Source organism: Mobula hypostoma, chromosome 5 (assembly GCF_963921235.1).
Source record: "Mobula hypostoma chromosome 5, sMobHyp1.1, whole genome shotgun sequence".
Classification (NCBI taxonomy): Eukaryota; Metazoa; Chordata; class Chondrichthyes; order Myliobatiformes; family Myliobatidae; genus Mobula; species Mobula hypostoma.
This window is the reverse complement of record NC_086101.1, coordinates 155,257,304-155,276,747: the sequence shown is the minus strand read 5'-3', so window position 1 is coordinate 155,276,747 and position 19,444 is coordinate 155,257,304. Positions and strand designations below refer to the sequence as shown.

The window sequence follows — 19,444 nt, the reverse complement described above, 5'->3', positions numbered from 1 at the left end:
CCTCCTCATTACTCAAGCCATCTAGTCTAAGAAGCACCATTGTAAATCTTTTCTGAAATGTTTCTAACGTTAATTACATTCTCACGATAGCATGGCAACCAGAATTGAACACAGTACTCTAAGTACAGTCTTGTGAGGGTGTTGGGTTTGATCCCATTTACGACTAGAAGCTAAACAAAGTGTATAGTTGGAAGTTTAACTTACACTGGTTGATCTTACAAGTGGCAGCTGTGTTAGAAAGCTGAGATTTGCAAAAACATAAGGTCCTTTGGACGAGGAAGCAAATATCCATCATGGTCTAGCCAACATTTTCTACAACTGTAACATGATATCCCAAACTTTTATAGTCAATGCCACAGCCAGTAAAGGCAAGTTGTATTTTAGAATTACCGTGTTTATTTTATGCTAATACCTTAGTTACATTGTTGGAAACAAATCTAAGTTGGTGGCAAATATATTTTTCCTCAATGCTTGACACAATGGTCTACCCTTTGAAACCAATTCTGTAATTTTTGTATCAATACTTTGTAAAGTCAGGGACATTGATATTAACTTTCAAGCTGTTCCCCATCTTGAATATTCATACTTAAAACAAGAAATTTTAGAAAAAGGATCCAGAGTTTTCCCAGTGTATATACCAAATAAACTCTTTACAGGCTTCCAGCCGAGTACCGGTATCGATTTTAACCTTGTACTTATACCCCATTGTCCATCCCTCCTGATTAGTTAGTCCTCATCCAATCAGGTTCCCAGTAACACTCACAACACGCTGGAGGAACTCAGCAGGTCAGGCAGCATCCGTGGAAAAGATTGGTTGACGTTTCGGGCCGGAACCCTTCGTCAGGACTGTAGAGGGAAGGGGCAGAGGCCCTATAAAGAAGGTGGGGGGAGGGTGGGAAGGAGAAGGCTGTAATTGATTTACTTACTTATTTATTATTATTATTATTATTTTATTTCATTTGTTATTTTTTTCTATATTATGTATTGCATTGAACTGCTGCTGCTAAGTTAACAAATTTCACGTCACATGCCGGTGTTAATAAACTTGATTCTGATTCTGACATACACACAGATGTCTGTGTGTTTGTATGTCAGAATCAGAATCAGAATCAAGTTTATTAACACCGGCATGTGACGTGAAATTTGTTAACTTAGCAGCAGCAGTTCAATGCAATACATAATATAGAAAAAAATAACAAATGAAATAAAATAATAATAATAATAATAAATAAGTAAGTAAATCAATTACAGCCTTCTCCTTCCCACCCTCCCCCCACCTTCTTTATAGGGCCTCTGCCCCTTCCCTCTACAGTCCTGACGAAGGGTTCCGGCCCGAAACGTCAACCAATCTTTTCCATGGATGCTGCCTGACCTGCTGAGTTCCTCCAGCGTGTTGTGAGTGTTACTTTGACCCCAGCATCTGCAGATTATTTTGTGTTTATAATCAGGTTCCCAGCTTGTTTACAATTGCATTCCAGTTTTTTTCTTAGAGTGAGACCTTCATCGTTGTTAAAATTCTTTTACTCTAGTTTTATTTCAATGGCTTCCTTCACCTGGGGGTCCCAAAAGCCATTGGTGCGACACAGTTGTTTTGCACTGTTGAAGTCAATCCTATGGCCATTGCGAATGCTTTGTTCTGCTACTACTGATTTCCCCAAGTAACCCGAATGGATACACCTCCTGTGCTCCTTAATGTGGGTTTCCACCATGTGTCCTGTCTGGGTGATATACACTGCTCTGCATTCACAGGGAATCCTGTAAATGTTAGCCTGTGTCCCAAGTCATATTTGACCCACGTAAGCTGTGATATAAGTTTCCTTATGGTGTTGTGGTAATTTTAGTGTTATTTTTCAGCACTGAAATTCAATTTTGAGTTGGTCATTGTCACCGTACAAGTCAAAATCAACATTTTATTGATTTATTTGTCAGTACCTTAGAAATCTAGAAAGCGATTCTCATGGATTACATTACTAAACAAATTTTATATCTTGGAAATGTACTGCTGGTGGCTTTTCAATTTCATCTTCAGAGAGTGGAGAATCATCCTTACTCATTAAGGCTCAAAATGTCATATAGTGGAAGCTTCACTGGAGTTTACTTCTAAAATTTGATAGTATTAAAATCAATAGAATTGAATGACGAAAGTTAAGCATAATGCTCAGTTGCACTAAGTGTTTAGTATATCATCCAGGTTTGAATCACTATGATCTCAGAATACTGAAGGACTCTTATCATGCGACTGGCAATTCTTTTAAAGAGTGATCCATTTCACCTCATCCTCCTTCTCTCTCTCTACAACAAAGTGTGCCTCTTCAATAAATGCCATATCTTAAATAAATGACTCTGCTTCACCCCTGAATCTCGTTAATCCAGAACTTCTCAAGAATCTGTCCTTTCTTCTTCTTGCTCTGCCTCCATATTAATGCCTTCCCCTGGCCTTCATCCAATTCTATTGATTCTTTGACTTATGACTCCAGATTTAATTCAGAACCATTCTTAAGATCACATCTGTTATTACCATGCAGCGCAATATTTGAAGCCAGCTTTGATCAGCTCCACAACTTACCAAAGGCATGAGAATAATCTTGCTTTTGCAATACTTCAAAAACACCCAAGCATTAGGATTTTATAGTTTCACTGGTACAATCGGCTGCAAACTTTGAGCATTATTGGAATTCTGAGTCTACTCTTCGAACAAAATTGTCCAAATATCTCATGTTTTGAAGATAATGACTCCAGGTAGGCCCTTCAAGGATAATTTCCGCTGCTTTGCCCTGATTAAATAGTGACATGAGAATGGAGAAATCATTAGCAAGCTGCTTTACAGCAAATGGCATTACAGTTCAAACCCATATGATGTGTGGAGTTTTCAGCATCAGTCACTGGGGAACCATTAGCAACAAAAACCCTGAGTGAGGCTAATTCTTTTATCCCTTTCAGTAAGATCACTTTAGGACACAGCATGGATCTATTCATTCCAACCAAGAAAACATGTGAAGGCAGCTCAAAAGCTGGCAGAGAATAAAAAAGTTGGTAAAACGGGTACAGGCTATTTATGTAGATGATGATTGTGCTAGGAAAATTACATAAATCAGTTCTGCCATAAGGCCTGTATTTAAAATCCATGAAAAGTTGGCTGAAAGATGGAAAAGATTTACTGAAAAATGTAGCTCCCAGCTTTGCACATTTTTGATGTTCCATGCAGAATCATAGTGTCAAGGTGTATCTGGGAAAGAAGTGGTACAACATGCTCATGTTGGTGTGAGATATTGCAGAACTCACTTAAACTTGAACTTGAAGTCTGAGTGACCTAGTCCAGTTTATGCGATTGGATGTCTGTATTACTCCTAAAAAAAAAAGGATGCATGGTTAAGCAAATTTTGACATAAATTACCATGTAAATCTGATTCAGTAGCAGCACCACCAAACAAGGGGTAAGAAAATAGGAGCAGAAGTAGACCAATCAAACCACCTACTTGCCTCACCATTCATTGGCTGATCTACACTGTCCTAAACTTCCCTTCTCTGCCAGTTTCCCATAATCTTCAGTTCTTCAAATATTTGTCTCTGTCCAATTTTGAAAATTCTTCATTTAAATGGCTCCACTAATTTTGCACAATTAAACATATGGCTGGATGGTCCCACTGCCAGTGCTGGAAAAATGGATGAGCTACTGGGTCATTCCAAACTGAATCATCTCAATTTTTGAATTGAATTGACTTTACTCCTTACATCCTTCACATACCTGAGGAGTAAAAATCTTTACGTTACATCTCCATCTAAATATGCAATGTGCCATTTATTGTAATTTGTGATAAATAGTATGTATAACAGGACAGTCAATATAACATAGAAATACAATTGCATCAGTGTGAATTAATCAGTCTGATGGCCTAGTGGAAGAAGCAGCCCAGGAGCCTGTTGGTCCTGGCTTTTATGCTGCGGTACAGTTTCCCGGATATTAGAGCTGGAACAGTTTGTGGTTGGGGTGACTCAGGTCCCCAATGATCCTTCGGGCCCTTTTTAGCCACCTGTTTCTGTAAATGTCTTGAATAGTAAGAAGTTCACATCTACAGTGCACTGTGCTGTACACACCACTCTCTGCAGAGTCCTGCAACTGAGGGCATTACAGTTCCCATACCAGGCAATGATGCAGCCAGTCAAGAGGTTCTCATTTGTGCCCCTGTAGAAAGTCCTTAGGATCTGGGGACTCATGCTAAACTTCTTCAACCATCTGAGGTGAAAGAGGCACTGTTGTGCTTTTTTCACCACACAGCCATTATGAACAGACTACATGAGATCCTCGATGATATGTATGCCAAGGAACTTAAAACTGTTCACCCTCTCAACCCCAGATCCATTGATGTCATTGGGAATTAGCCTGTCTCTATTCCTCCTCTAGTCCACAACCGGCTCCTTTGTTTTTGCGACAATGGGGGAGAGGTTGTTTTCTTGACATCACTGTGTCAGAACTATTAATCGGTCTAGTCCCATTTGGACAATAGCCCTGCATACACCTCCCTTCCATGTACCTATCCAAACTTCTCTTAAAGGTTTAAATTGAACCTGCATCCACTACCTCTGAGTGAAGAAGTTTCCTCTTATGTTCTTTTTAAACTTCTGAGTTTTCACCTTAATCCAAGACAGTCTTACCTAACCTCACCAGAACTTACCTGCTTGCATTTACCTGATCAAAATGCTTCATAATTTGTATACTTCTTTCAAATCTCAACCCTTTGTCCAATGCTTTAAGAAATAAAGCCTTAACCTATTCAGCCTTTCCCTATAAATCAGGTTCTCAAATCCGAACCACACCTTTGTAAATTTTCTTTGCACTCTTTTAATCTTATTGATATTAAACCTGATTCTGATTGCAAGAACCCACGTGTCAGCTGAGGATTTCCACTTCAGATACTGAGCAGAGCACTGAGCTTCCCTGCTTCACCTCAGAACTGTCAACATTTAACGGCCCATTATTTTCTTGATTTCATAATTAATTAGATTGAGCAGACATAACAGCAATGAACATTACTCAAATTCAGCAACACTTTTGAAAAAAACATTTCACATATGACACTTGAGATCCGGAAACAATTACTCAGCAACAACAGTAGAGTCTTGAAGCACCCAAGGTTGTCTTGAGTTAATTCAGGACATTATATTTGACAAGGTGCCAGAGAAAAGTGGTAGAATAGAGTTAAGGGTTCATGCTATTGAAGAAAGTGTGTTTAACATACTGTAGAGGGAAGGTTTGATTGATTCATAAAAAGCAGACATCAGTATTAAACAGGTTTTTTCAGGATGCTAGATCAAGGATCAGATCTTGGCCCATTAATTAATGATGTATTTCTGAACTAGAGGAGGGAGCACACTCTGAGATATTCATATTAGCCAATGACATGGAAGTAGTTGTAAAGTGATGTTGCAGTGAGAACATTTGAACTCTACAGCTTTACGTAAATGGGTTGAGTGAATGACTCAAGACTCGATAAATATAGGTTAATATAGGAAAGCAAGAGGTGATGCAGTTTGGGAAGAGCAAACAACACTAAAGGCAGATATTACCTAAATGGAAAAATTTTGTAAATCAGAGGGATCTGTATCCCTGGAGCATGAATCACAGTAAGTTAGCAGGCAGGGACAGCAAGTAGTTAGGAATGCAAATAGCATTTTGAACTTTCCTGCAAGAGTATTGCAATTTAAAATGAGGGACCTTTTCTTCCCTATAGAAAGGGACTCCTGCCCCATTGCACTCAAGTCTGTCTACCTCAACTCTGTTTTATCCCCATTTGGTTCAGCCCCTTCCCAGCTGCATGTGTGGTGTTTCACCTCCTATCTCCTCAACACTTTAAATTCTCTGGCCCTGATCACCTCATTTTCACCATATTTGTCCAGTCCCTGTACATTTCTATCTCCAATCAAGAAGGCCTTAAAGCTCTCCAATTCTTTCTTAACTAAAGACTCCATCATTACCTTCATCTGTCTGGCAGAAGTGGTCCTCACCCTCAACAATTTATTTTTCAACTCCTCCAATTTTCTCCAAACTCAAATTGTAGCCAGGGACACCCACATGAGCCCAGCTATGCCTGCCTTTTCACTGGCTACGTGGAAGAGTCCATGTTCCCATACTTCTCTGGTAATGCTCCCGAAGTCTTTCTGCGCTGCATTGGTGATGTTTCTTACACCCATGCTGAGCTCATCAATTTCATCAACTTTGCCTTCAGCTGCCACCTTGCCCTTAAATTCAATTCATTCATTTCTGACACCTGTCTCACCTTTCTTGATCTTTCTGTTTCCATCTCTGGAAGTAAACTGTCTATTGATATCTCGTATAAACCCTCCAAGACCCACAGCTATCTTGATTATACCTCTTCCTACCCTGTCTCCAGTATAAATAACATCATCTTTTCTCAGTTTCTTTGTCTCCGCTGCATCTGTTCCCAGGATGAGGGTATCCTTTCCAGGACATCAGGTATGTCCTTCTTCTCAAAGAATAAGTTTTCTCTTCCTCTACCAGTGATATTGCCCTCACCCATGACTCCTCCATTTCCTGTACATCTATACTCACTCCATCTTCCCAATGCCTTAACAGAAATAGAGATCTTCTTGTCTTTACCTATGAGTCTCTGCATCCAACACACCATTCTCCATAACTTCTACCATCTTCAATAGGATCCTATCACCAAGCACATCTTTATTCCCCCACCGCCACTTTCTACAGGGATCAATCCATCCATGATTCCCTTTTTCATTCATCCCTTCCCACTGATCTCCCTCCTGTCATTTATCCCTGCAAATGGTAAAAAAGTGCTACACCGGCCCATTCACCTCCTCCTTGGCCTCCATTCAGGGCACCAAACAGTCATTCCAGGTGAGGCAACGCTGAACTTATGAATCTTTTGGTGTCATCCACTGTATTTGGTACACCCAATGCAGCCTGCTCTACATTGGTAGGACCTGACATAGATTGTGGGACTGCTTCGATGAGCACCTGTGCTCCATCCGCCAAAAACAGAATTTCCTGGTGGTGAACTATTTCCATTCTTATCCGAATACTTGTATCAACATGTTGGTCCTTGGCCTCCCCTTCTGTCACAATGAACCACCCTCAGGTTAGAGGAGCTACCGATCATATTCCGTCTAGGTCATCTCCAGCCTGATGGCAAGAACATCAATTTCTCCAGCTTGTGGTAATTTCCCCCCTTCCATTTTCTTCTTCTTCAATTCCTCACTGAACCTACTTCTTCTCTTACCTGCCAACCACCTCCCCCTGGTGTCTCTCCTCCTTCCTTTTCTCCTATGGTCCACTCTCCTCTTCTTTCAGATTTGTTCTTCTCCGGACCTTTGCCTTTTCCACCTACTACCTCCCAGCTTTTCACTTAAGTTCCCCCTTCCCACCCACCTAACTACACATCACCATCTTGATTGTTCTCCTTCCCATCCCCCACTTTCTTATTCTGCATCTTCCCTCTTTTTTTTCCAGTCATGGTGAAGTGTTTCGGCCTAAAAAGTGGACTGTTCATCTATTTCCATAGATTCTGAACAACCTGTGGAGTTCCTCCAGCATTTTGTGCGTGTTGTCCAAGATTTTCAGGATCTCTTGTGTTTATGCATTTCTATTGTTGTACAGTGAATTATTGAGGTCACAGCTAGAGTACTAGTCACAGTTTTTCTCACCATATTTAAGTGAGGAAAAGCTGGCATTAGTAGTCGGCGAAGACAGATGCCTGTAGCTAAAAGCAGAGATGAGAAGGCTGTCCTGTCACAAACTACTGAAGGTAGACGTATATTCTTTGTAATTTAGATGAAAGAGGAATGATCGTATTATGTTATATAGGACCTTGAAGGCACACGACGCATAGATATTGAATGCTTTATTTAGTGAGAAAATCTTGAATGAGATAATGAATCTTGAATAAGATTTTCGGAGCAGGTCTGTCATTTAAAACTGAGGTACAAAGGAATATATTCTCATATGGAGTGGTGAATCTATGAAATACTCTACCCTAGAAGGTTCTGATACTAGTTTATTGTGAGAATGTAAAGAGCAAGGAGGTTACTTTTTGAAAGATCATGGAACTGGCAGCTGAAGAGAACTAATATGGAAAAGGCCATGAGCCATGACCATACTGAGCGACCAAGTGGCCTAATCCATCTCATATTTCCTTATGTTCTCTGTTCCAGAAAAATGACATCACAATTTGGTTTTAAAATCACTCAGTTTCCTCACTTCCCCCTTGCTCTGTAACTTCCTACTGCCTATACATCTCCAACATATCTGTACTTCTTTAAATTCTTGATCACCTAGATCACAATGGTATTTGTGTCCTCAATGCCCTAAACCCTATCCTTTTCTGAAACCAGATCTTTCAAACTCTCCGTTTTCCTGTCTTCTGGATGCTTCTGAAAGTCCAGGTCTTTCACTAGAGGCTCATGTGTCTTCTAATGTCCTCCTAAGTCTGGATATGATAATGGTCCTATTAAGATATTGTTACCTTTCACGTGGTCACGGGGATGAGGAGACTGCAAGTGAAAAAAAGAGTGGCTGAAAGAAGCCGCAGAAGGGAACTGAATCATTGAAGTCCTCGTATACACTTTGGGGCTTACTCTTTATAGTACAGTGGACCAGCCAATTCAGACACTACCTCACTGCTTAAGAGACCCAGATTCAGTCCTGATCTCTGGTGCTATCTGTGAGGAGTATCAGTGTTTTCCTCCTGACTGCGTGGGTTCCCCTAAGTGTTCTGTTTTTCTCCCACACCCCAAAGACATGTGAGATGTAGTTTAATTAGCTGCTGTAGAATGACCCTAGTGTTTGGATGAGTGGGAGAATCTGAGAAGTTGAATGCAGTGTGGGATTTGTTTAGGATTTATGTAAATTGGCAGCTACTGCTTATGTAAGAAGTTGGCACTGACTTGTAGGGCTGAACATCAGCGCTGCATCTTATTCAGATTCCTCTCTATAACTTCTTTGCATCACTCTGCTCAGCAGAACAATTGCAGGTATCTCACCTCTATTAATCCACTTCATTTCCCATCTAAAACATTCCAGTATTCTGTTCCACTTGAAGCGCTCTTTCCACCCTGTAAGAGCACAGAGCACCAGATGGACAAAGAGAAACTGAGGTTGTCCTCCACAGTAGGTACCTCTTGCACCAAAAAGTAACAATATGGATTGCATGAACATTGCAAAATGTAGCTACAAGAGAAGGTCAAAGGGTAGGAATCCTGCGATGAGTAATTCGCCTCCCAATTACTCAAAGTTTGTCCAACATCTACAAAAAGCAAGCCAGAAGCATGATAAGATATTCTCCCATCCCCTGGTTGAGTACATCTTCAACAACACTGAAGAAGCTCAGCCATTACAGGACATGGAAGCCAGCTGTCACTCCCTTAGCCAATAACACCATTCACTCCCTCCACCAATAACACACATTAGCAGTAGTTTGCAGTGCAACCTGCAACACACCAGGACTTCAGCATCATCAGTGACATAGGTGATCATGGTCACCACCATTATTCTTTGCAAAATTTTTCTACATATGTGGTTTGCCATTGCCTTCCTCTGGGCGGTGTGTTTACAAGACAGGTGACCCCCATCCATTTTCAGTTCTATTCAGAAATGTTCTGCCTGGCAGCAGTGGTTGCATAACCAGGAATTGTAAAATGCACCAGCTTTGTGGGTACACCTAAATCGCATGGACTGTGGCTGTTTAAGAAGGTGGCTCATCACCATCTTCTCAAGGGCAATTAGGGAGGAACAATTAAATGCCGGCTCAGCCTTGCACAAACCCTTTGAGGGAATGTAAGAATAAAATGGGGAGCTATAACCCTGCTAACCAAATTCACTCTTATCCACCCACTTTGGATACAAAACTCAATTATGTGCACTTGGAATCACAAACAAGTGAGAAATTATTGTGTGCAGAATGATAGACATTCTTACCTTGGGCATTTCAAATCATGTCTTTAACCTCAGTCATCTGGAAAATGGTGGTGCATATGTTCATATCTTACTGGAGGAAAATACTGACCCAGACACCAGGACTCAGGTCAAGCCTGTTTTATCTCAGATCCCCACAGCTTGTAGGCACAGTCGGGACCGATTGTTGTGATCTAGAGTGCAGATGGAACAAAGAAATGGTAATCCCAAGGTTCCTCTTTTGGATTAAATCCTCTTAAAACTTCCAAATTTATAAATTATGCCATTATATAAAAAAGATGCTGAATGACTATTCCCACATTATTTCATACTACTATTTCAATATCAGTGTCCCCAGCTGTGCTTCATCAGAATCGTACAGAGATTACATTTGTCCCTAGTTTGTGATCTCTTTATTCTTCTGTTTTCCTTTTGCAAATGTCACTTTTCTTAACATATACAGTATATATGAAAAGAAGACAAGGATATTTTTGGGGTATAAAAAGAAAAAAGCACAAAGATCAAAATTATTTTCAAATGTCTTGACATTTAAGTGGAGTATTGATGGCAAGGATATAATTGTTTATTCTCAGCACTGACTTTTTTAAAACAATAATTCAATACACTTTCGGAATGTTATTTTAATAGGGTACATGCTTTTATATTTAGTTGCAGTATTTATTTATGATGTTAATCTTATGTAGTGTGTATACAGTTAAAAACGTAGAGGAATATTTCTGCTGGAGGTGAACAAACCTTTTACTGTTATGGTCCCAATCATTAGACCCTCCATACATGTACAGCTGAAATGAAACAATTAAAAGACAATCTATTATATCAATGGGCACATTTACCTCAGAGTGACAAATTATGGATCAATATAGCTTCTGTAATGGTTCATTGCACTCAGTCAAGGACCAAGTTCAACCTATGGGAGACAGGGATAGAGGCAGAATTCATGAGTTTCTGGCAACAGGAGTGAATGAATAATTTTTCAGTTGACTGCCAACAACACAGAAAGGTCTGCTTAAACCCCAAGGATTATTGTCTGAGCCTCAAGCTTGGTTAAATACCTACCTTTGGAAGTGCAGGTTCTGTACGTTACAAATCATCTAAAGCATCTCTGTTAATCACAACAGCACAAGGAGAAGACAACTCATTCAAATAAGGCATCCAACTGTAGAAATGCAAAGTATTTCTATTCTTTTCTCTGCAAATCTTTTATACTTTAATTATACAATGAACTCTACCGATAATCGTTATTTAATGAGGACCCATAATCAAAATAATGGTATTAAAGTAGTTTTTTGAGCCTGTTCTGCCATTTAAATAGACTATGGGTTATGTGTATTTCATCTTACTTTATTCATCTGTATACTTGTTATAGCTAATCTATGTTTTTACATCTGAAGTGCTACATTATATTGAACTTCAGTAACAGCAATGTATATTTCATTGTTACCAATTCACCTTACTAAGGAATCACAGCTGCCCTTTAAATGTAATGGAGCACAAAGTGAATATTCATTTATTTACCAGCCCTCTTCACCCTGATCTACGTTGCTCAGCCTTGGCTCTGTTTTAACCCTCTCATTCTTGTTCTTAATCAATCCCTGGCTTTAGTGTTCACCATGATGCGGAACTCTTCTTCCGCCGTCTCCATCTCTGAGCCTACTTCTTCGGCAAGGACTCTTCCACCCCCACCGATGACCCCTTCTCCCGTCTTCAACCCTCCTCTTCTTCATGGACATCCTGCTCTGGTCTTCTGCCTGCTCTGGATCTCTTTATTGCTAACTGCCGACGGGACATCAACCATCTCGACTTCACCGCACCTTGTTCCCATTCCAATCTCACTCCTTCGGAATGCTCTGCTCTCCACTCCCTCCGCACTAATCCTAACCTTACTATTAAACCTGCCGACAAGGGGGGTGCTGTTGTCGTCTGGTGTACTGACCTCCACCTTGCGAAAGCATAGCGACAACTCGCGGATACCTCCTCTTATTTACCCCTCGATCATGACCCCACTAAGGAGCACCAGGCCATTGTCTCCCACACCATCACAGACTTTATCCGCTCAGGGGATTTCCCATCCACTGCTACCAACCTTATAGTTTCCACACCTCACACTTCCCGTTTCTACCTCCTACCCAGGATCAACAAACCTGCCTGTCCTGGCAGACCTATTGGCTTAGCTTGCTACTGCCCCGCCGAACTTGTTTGTGCATACCTTGACACAGTTTTATCCCCCTTGTTCAATCCCTTCCTACCTATGTTCGTGACACTTCTCACGCGCTGAAACTTTTCAATGATTTGAATTTCCCTGGCCCCCGCCGCTTTATTTTCACCATGGATGTCCAGTCCCTATATACTTCCATCCCCCATCAGGAAGGTCTCAAAGCTCTCCGCTTCTTTTTGGATTCCAGACCTAATCAGTTCCCCTCTACCACCACTCTGCTCCGTCTAGCGGAATTAGTCCTCACTCTTGATAATTTCTCCTTTGCCTCCTCCCACTTCCTCCAAACTGTTGGCTTTGTGGAACAATCTATGTTCCGTACCTATTCTGGTAACTGTCCCCCACTTTTCCTTCACTACATTGACACTGCATTGGCGCTGCTTCCTGCACGCATGCTGAGCTCGTTGACTTTATTAACTTTGCCTCCAACTTTCACCCTGCCCTCAAGTTTACCTGGTCCATTTCCGACACCTCCCTCCCCTTTCTAGATCTTTCTGTCCCTGTCTCTGGAGACAGCTTATCCCCTGATGTCTACTATAAGCCTACTGACTCTCACAGCTATCTGGACTACTCCTCTTCTCACCCTCTCTCTTGCAAAAATGCCATCCCCTTCTCGCAATTCCTCCGTCTCCGCCGCATCTGCTTTCAGGATGAGGCTTTTCATTCCAGGACGAGGGAGATGTCCTCCTTTTTTAAAGAAAGGGGCTTCCCTTCCTCCACCATCAACTCTGCTCTCAAACGCATCTCCTTCATTTCACATACATCTGCTCTCACTCCATCCTCCCGCCACTCCACTAGGAATAGGGTTCCCCTTGTCCTAACCTACCACCCCACCAGCTTCCGAGTCCAACATATTATTCTCCGTAACTTCCGCCACCTCCAACGGGATCCAACCACTAAACACATCTTTCCCTCCCCCCCTCCCCCGCTTTCCGCAGGGATCGCTCCCTATGCAACTCCCTTGTCCATTTGTCCCCCCCATCCCTCCCCACTGGTGTCCCTCCTCACACTTATCCTTGTAAGTGGAACAAGTGCTACACATGCCCTTACACTTCCTCCCTTACCACCATTCAGGGCCCCAGACAGTCCTTCCAGGTGAGGCGACACTTCACCTGTGAGTCGGCTGGGGTGATATACTGCGTCTGGTGCTCCCGATGTGGCCTTTTATATATTGGCGAGACCCGACGCATACTGGGAGACCGCTTTGCTGAACATCTACGCTCTGTCCGCCAGAGAAAGCAGGATCTCCCAGTGGCCACACTTTTAATTCTACATCCCATTCCCATTCTGACATGTCTATCCACGGCCTCCTCTACTGTAAAGATGAAGTCACACTCAGGTTGGAGGAACAACACCTTATATTCCGTCTGGGTAGCCTGCAACCTGATGGCATGAACATTGACTTCTCTAACTTCAGCTAATGTCCCACCTCCCCCTTGTACCCCATTCGTTATTTATTTTTATACACACATTCTTTCTCTCACTCTCCTTTTTCTCCCTCTGTCCCTCTGACTATACCCCTTGCCCATCCTCTGGGTACCCCCCACCCCCGTCTTTCTCCCTGGGCCTCCTGTCCCATGATCCTCTCGTATCCCTTTTGCCAATCACCTGTCCAGCTCTTGGCTCCATCCCTCCCCCTGCCGTCTTCTCCTATCATTTTGGATCACCCTCTCCCCCTTCCACTTTCAAATCTCTTACTAACTCTTCCTTCAGCTAGTCCTGACGAAGGGTCTCGGCCTGAATGACTGGTGTCCTGTCACACTCATGTCAATAATAAGCAAAAGCTTTGAGAGGCTAGTCAAGGATTACATCTGCAGCATGCTACTACCCAAACTGGAACCCTATAATTTGCCTACTGACACAACCAATCAACAGATGACACATTAGCCACAGCTCTACACACGATCCTTACACATCTGGAGAAGAAGGATGCTTATGTGAGAGTGCTGTTCTTGGACTGCAGTTAAGCATTCAACACCATAATTCTCTCCAGGCTCAACGAGAAGCTCAGAGACCTTTGCCTTCACCTCGTCTTGTGCAGATGGATCTTGGACTTACTATCAGATGGCCGGCAGGTTGGCTCTACCCCTCTGATCCTAAGCCCCTTCTTTACTCCCTGAATACTTATGACTGTGTCACCACCCACAGCTCCAATCTGCTAATTAAATTTGCTGACGATACTACATTGATTGGCCTTATCTCAAATAATAACGAGGCAGCCTACAGAAAAGAAGTTACTACCCTGACACAGTAGTGTCAAGAAAACAACCTCTCCCTCAATGTCACAAAAACAAAGGAGCAGGTTGTGGACTACAGGAAGAATGGAGACAGGCTGGCCCCTATTGACATCAATGGTTGAGAGGGTGAACAGCTTTAAGTTCCTTGACATACACATCACCGAGGATCTCACATAATCTGTACATACTGGCTGTGTGGTGAAAAAGGCACAACAGTGCCTCTTTAACCTCAGATGGTTGAAGAAATTTGGTTGGACCCCCAAATCCTAAGAACTTTCTAAAGGGACACTACTAAGTGCATCTTCTCTAGCTGTATCATTGCCTGGTATGGAAATTGTACTTCCCTCAATTGCAGGACTCTGCAGAGAGTGGTGCAGACAGCCTAGCACACCTATAGATGTGAACTTCCCACTATTCAGGATATTTGCAAAGACGGGTGTATAAAAAGGGCACGGAGGATCATTTTGGGACCCAAATCACACCAACCACAAACTGTTCCAGCTGCTACCATCCAGGAAAAGGTACTACAGCATAAAAGCTAGGATCAACAGGCTCCGGGACAGCTTCTTCCACCAGGCCATCAGACTGATTAATTCACGCTGATACAATTGTATTTATATATCGACTGACCTGTTGTACATACTATTTATTACAAATTACTTTAAACTACACATTGCACATTTAGACAGAGACATAACAAACATTTTTACTCGAGTATGTGAAGAATGTAAGTAATAATGTCAATTCAATTCACTTCCACCTGCTCTCCTGCATATACGTGATTTTAATTTCTGTACCATTGGTAGTTGTGTCTCCAGATGCCTTGGAAATCCTTTGATATGCTCTCACTTCTTTCATCCCTTTCATCTCTAAGGCAGTCCTGGATATCAACATCTCAACTGGAAGAACTTAACAGGCTGAACAACATCTGTGGGAGGAAAGGATTTTTGACATTAATACTTTATACTTTTTTGTCGCCAAACAATTGATACTAGAACATACAATCATCACAGCGATATTTGATTCTGTGCTTCCCACTCACTGGAGTACAAATCGAAACTAAATATTAAAAATTTAAATTATAAATCATAAATAGAAAATAAGAAAATGGAAAGTAAGGTAGTGCAAAAAAAACAGAGAGGCAGGTCCGGATATTTGGAGGATGCGGCCCAGATCTGGGTCAGGATCCATTCAGCAGTCTTATCACAGTTGGAAAGAAGCTTTCCCAAATCTGGCCGTACGAGTCTTCAAGTTCCTAAGCCTTCTCCTGGAGGGACGAGGGACGAAAAGTGTGTTGGCTGGGTAGGTCGTGTCCTTGATTATCCTGGCAGCATGCGGTGTAAAGCGAGTCCAAGGATGGAAGATTGGTTTGTGTGATGTGCTGCATTGTGTTCTCCATAGTCTGCAGCTTCTTGCGGTCTTGAACAGGACAACTTTCATACCAGGTTGTGATGCACCCTAGAAGAATGCTTTCTACGGTGCATTTATAAAAATTAGTGAGGGTTTTAGGGGTCAGGCCAAATTTCTTTAGCTTTCTCAGGAAGTAAAGGCGCTGGTGGGCCTTCTTGGCAGTGGACTCTGTTTGGTTGGACCATGTCAGGTTATTTGTGATATTGACCCCGAGGGACTTAAAGCTTTTGACCTGTTCCACTTACGTACCACCGATGTAAATGGGGTCATGCAGTCCGCTACTCCTTCTGAAGTCAACAACCAATTCCTTCGTCTTGCTGCCGTTGAGGGATAGGTTATTGTCTTCACACCATGCCACCAGGTTCTTAATTTCCTCTCTGTACTCAAACTCATCATTACCCGAGATATGGCCTGCAATTGTTGTGTCATCAGCAAACTTATATACTGAGTTCGATTTTGAGTTAAAAACCCGGTATGCATTGCTGTATCAAGGTTAACCAAACTCTTATGTCCATAATTTTCCTTCAAAGTCTCAGGGGACCTTGAGATCCATGACTTTAAAGTACATTCTTCATGTTCCCTCATAGGAAGAAATAAAACAAACTTCTTCAAACCAAATAAATGTGCAGTGAAGAAGTCATTTCAGGTTCAAATAAAATGTCCAATTTTCCCAGTATCTTTCAAATTTTTTAATGGCATGTCTCAGAGAGAAATTCAATCGTTCCATACAGATTTTGCTTCACCTATGATGACCCTGTCTGTCTGTTTGGTTTTATTCTGTTTGTTCTGTTATTGGCAAAACAATAAAAGTAAAGTTTAAAAAACTCAAAAAAAAAACAATGCAACAGTCCTGATACAGGATTTCAACCTGACATTTGAATCTTTCCTTTGCTCCTACACATGCTCTTACCTGTAAGTTTCTTCAACTGACTGTTGCTCCAAATTCTAGCATGTCTTGTGTCTCCATCTCCACTCAGCTTACGGTCACATGAATTAAGATCTTATTGTATGCTTCAGTGAGGAAATTTGTTTGATCACACTTGTGACATTATAGAATGTTAAAGAAGGTGGCTTAATGCAAATGAATCAATAGAAAAACTATGCAGATAGAAATCTGAATTTGAAATGCAATACAGCAAGGAAGTATAACATATAAATGGAAACACTAAGTGATAAAAGAGTAAACAATAATGATCCCTAAAGACACATAAATATCAACATACATTTAGAATGGGAATAGCCTGCAGTCGTGTGGAGAATACGCACATCAACCTCAGTTTTTGTCTTCATCAGTCACTCGAGAGCCAACTGCTAAATTCCTGGTGAACAAATCTCCTACAATAGATGCTGTTGGGCACTTCTAGAATCAGATTTATTATCACTGACATTGGTCATGAAGTTTGTTGGTTCGTAGTAGCAGTACAGTGCAAGACGTAAACAAATTACCATAAGTTACAAGAGAAAGTTATTAAGTAGTGTTAAAGAGGAATAGCAAGGTAGTGATCATGAATTGTTCAGAAATTTAATGGTAGCGGAGAAGAAATTGTTCCCAAAATGTTGAGTGTGCATCTGCATGCTCCTATAATTCTTCCCTGATGGTAGTGTTGAGATGAAGGCATGAGCCAGGTAGTGATGATCCTTAACGATTAATACCAAATTCTCAAGGCACTATCTTTGACGTTATCTTTGATTATGGGGTGGCTTGTGCCCGTGATGGAGCTGGCTGAGTTTATAATCCTCAACAGTAGGGGTTTCCAATCTGAGGCCCATGGACCCCTTGCTTAATGGTTTTGGTCCATGGCATAAAAAATGTTAGGAACCACTGCTCTACAGCCTCTTTTGATTCTGGTCATCTAAGTCCTTCTACCACTCAGTAATGCACAGCATTACATCCTACACACTAGTCAACACCAGCCCAACTTAGAGTATTATGTTTTACAGACTGTTTTATTGCAGTTCCTGGCACACATTATCTCATTGGCAGGCAGACCTTTCAGGTAGGTGAAAACGGGGGCAGACTAACAAAACAGTGTGGCAAAGGGAGTCCTCAGCATTAATCCAGAGCCCATGAAGTTTCACAGCATGAAATCAAATTACTCAGAGCCTTTCCTCAACTGGTGAATCTAAGCTTGACAACACTTAGAAGAAGCACTGAAAGTAGCAAGGACACAGGACATGCTTTCCCTGAAGATTTTAATGTCTGCTTCAAAAGTGACTGAGAAACACCAGCATCAATTCCCAAACAACTGGAACCATGCCAACTAGCTTCCTTATCATCACAGGAACCTGTATTAAGCAAATTCAATTCAATCCGCATCGTACTAAGAAATGCCCAAGGGCATTGAATATAGAAGACTGTATGGACTAGACAACATCCAAGCTAAAGTACTTAAAACCTTTACTGTAGCATTAACTGTTGATGGAAGAATTTCAGATGGTGACAAAGAGGAGTACAGGAATGAGACAGATCAGCTGGTTGAGTGGTGTCGCAACAACAGCTTTGTACTCAACGTCAGTAAGACCAAGGAACTGATTGTGGACTTCAGGAAGTGGAAGCTGAGGAAACAGAGACTGGTCCTCATTGAAGGATCAGCAGTGGAAAAGGTGAGCAGCTTCAAGTTTGTTGGTGTCAATATCTTTGAATATCTGTTCTCAGGAAGGCAAGCAAGCAGCTATAGTATATTTCCTTAGGGGTTTGATGGTAGATGCAATCAATGGTGCCCAACAATTATCTTTTCAGTCATCAGCAAAGAGATGGAAGGTAGAGATGATGGTGCTAGTATGTGCAACTTAGTCTCCAATACCTGCTCACTGATGTCCAGTTTTAACTCTGCTCAGCTCCTGACTTCATCTAGTCTTGGTTCAAATGTGGCCAGTCTTGGTTCAAATCTGAATTCCAGAGGTCTTTGGCATTAGATCAAGTGTGCACTGAAGGAGCTATGTGTTGCAACAAATGAGGCGAACCCAAGCGCAGGACACAGGCATGGAGATTTAGTTAGGATGCAGACGCGGGTGTGAGCATTGAATGGCAAACAGGAGGGAGAGCAGGAAGGTAGGAGACAGGCAGAATTTATCTTGACACGGAGAGATGGGATTTTACAGGTAAACCTCGGAAATGGAGTAGAACTTGGAACGAGCTTCCAACAGAAGTGGTTGAGGCAGGTTCTATGTTGTTGTTTAAAGTTAAATTGGATAGATATATGGACAGGAAAGGAATGGAGGATTATGGGCTGAGTGCAGGTCAGTGGGACCAGGATAGGGTAAGAGTTCGGCACCGACTAGAAGGGCCGAGATGGCCTGTTTCCGTGCTGTAATTGTTATTGTTATAACTTAGAAAACTGATCTTGACACGGAGAGACTGAGTTTCACAGATAAATCTCGGTACTGAAGCAAAACTTAGAGCACACAGTCCTAAGCGGCCGGGAAGCATTAATTACCACACTGGCAAAACCAACGACCTGGCAACTAGTGGGTTCAAAGCTGAGCTTCTTGTGCTGCAGGTCTTGATAAAAACTAGGTGTGCCATCACCAAAGGGAATTAGGAGAAAATGGGGAATTAACGGTTGGGACTGTGACAATACCCCCCTAACTGGAGCCTCCAGGTGAACCACCAGGCTTGTCCAGAAGATCTCGATGGAAATC

The 19,444-nt window shown here is 41.8% G+C and overlaps 1 long non-coding RNA gene across 2 annotated transcripts in view; it reads right to left on the bottom strand.

Moving 5' to 3' along the window:
• Positions 1 to 1,995: 1,995 nt before the first annotated feature.
• LOC134346320 (uncharacterized) overlaps positions 1,996 to 19,444 on the bottom strand; it is a 58,320-nt gene continuing 40,871 nt past the window's right edge. The window contains exons 2-6 of one of the 2 annotated variants that reach the window (XR_010017905.1): positions 15,190 to 15,320; positions 10,777 to 10,850; positions 9,947 to 10,116; positions 3,283 to 3,347; positions 1,996 to 2,774 (exon numbers count right to left, since the gene is read on the bottom strand). This is a non-coding gene — a long non-coding RNA (uncharacterized LOC134346320). Of the gene's footprint in view, positions 3,348 to 9,946; positions 10,117 to 10,776; positions 10,851 to 15,189; positions 15,321 to 19,444 lie in introns of both variants that reach the window. The other variant, XR_010017904.1, reaches the window with a different exon arrangement.